A 1749-nucleotide genomic window follows, 5' to 3' on the forward strand; every position below is an offset into this window, starting at 1 on the left:
ATCTAACATCTAATGTAACATCTAATCCTAAACTAACCTAACCTAACCTAACCTAACATCTAATCTAATCTAACATCTAACACCTAACCTAACCTAACCTGACCTAACCTAACCTAACCTAGCCTAACCTAACCTAACCTAACCTAACCTAACCTAACCTAACCTATCCTAACCTAACCTAACCTAACCTAACCTAACCTCACCTCACCTAACCTAACCTAACCTAACCTAACCTAACATCTAATCTAATCTAACATCTAACATCAAACCTAACATCTAATCCTAACCTAACCTAACCTAACCTAACCTAACAACCTAACCTAACCTAACCTAACCTCTAATCTAGTCTAACATCGAACATCTAACTTCCCATCTAATATAATCTAACATCTAACCTAACCTAACCTAACCTAACCTCACCTCACCTAACCTAACCTAACCTAACTTAACCCAACCTAACCTAACCTAACCTAACCTAACATCTAATCTAACCTAACATCTAACATCTAATCCTAAACTAACCTAACCTAACATCTAATCTAATCTAACATCTAACATCTAACTTAACATCTAATCTAATCTAACATCTAACACCTAACCTAACCTAACCTAACCTTACCTAACCTAACCTAACCTAGCCTAACCTAACCTAACCTAACCTAACCTAACCTAACTTAACATAACCTAACCTAACCTAACCTAACCTAACCTAACCTAAACTAACCTAAGCTAACCTAACCTAACCTAACATAACCTAACCTAACCTAACCTAACCTAACCTAACCTAACCTAACGTCTAATCTAGTCTAACATCGAACATCTAACTTCGCATCTAAGATAATCTAACATCTAACATCTAACCTAACCTAACCTAACCTAACCTAACCTAACATACCCTAACCTAACCTAACCTAACCTCACCTCACCTAACCTAACCTAACATCTAATCTAATCTAACATCTAACATCTAACCTAACATCTCATCCTAACCTAACCTAACCTAACCTAACCTAACCTAACCTAACAACCTAACCTAACCTATCCTAACGTCTAATCTAGTCTAACATCGAACATCTAACTTCCCATTTATTATAATCTAACATCTAACATCTAACCTAACCTAACCTAACCTAGCCTAACCTACCCTAACGTAACCTAACCTAACCTAACCTAACCTAACCTAACCTAATTTAACAACCTAACCTAACCTAACCTAACCTAACGTCTAATCTAGTCTAACATCGAACATCTAACTTCCCATTTATTATAATCTAACATCTAACATCTAACCTAACCTAACCTAACCTAACCTAACATAACCTAACCTCACCTCACCTAACCTAACCTAACCTAACCTAACCTAACCTCACCTCCCCTAACCTAACCTAACTTAACCCAACCTAACCTAACCTAACCTAACCTAACATCTAATCTAATCTAACATCTAACATCTAACGTAACATCTAACCTAACCTAACCTAACATCTAATCTATTCTAATATCTAACATCTCACTTAACATCTAATCTAATCTAACATCTAACACCTAACCTAACCTAACCTAACCTAACCTAACCTAACCTAACCTAACCTAACCTCACCTCACCTAACCTAACCTAACCTAACTTAACCCAACCTAACCTAACCTAACCTAACATCTAATCTATTCTAATATCTAACATCTCACTTAACATCTAATCTAATCTAACATCTAACACCTAACCTAACCTAACCTAACCTAACCTAACCT

This window comes from Dermacentor andersoni, unplaced genomic scaffold, assembly GCF_023375885.2.
Source record: "Dermacentor andersoni unplaced genomic scaffold, qqDerAnde1_hic_scaffold ctg00000051.1, whole genome shotgun sequence".
In the NCBI taxonomy this organism is placed as follows: Eukaryota; Metazoa; Arthropoda; class Arachnida; order Ixodida; family Ixodidae; genus Dermacentor; species Dermacentor andersoni.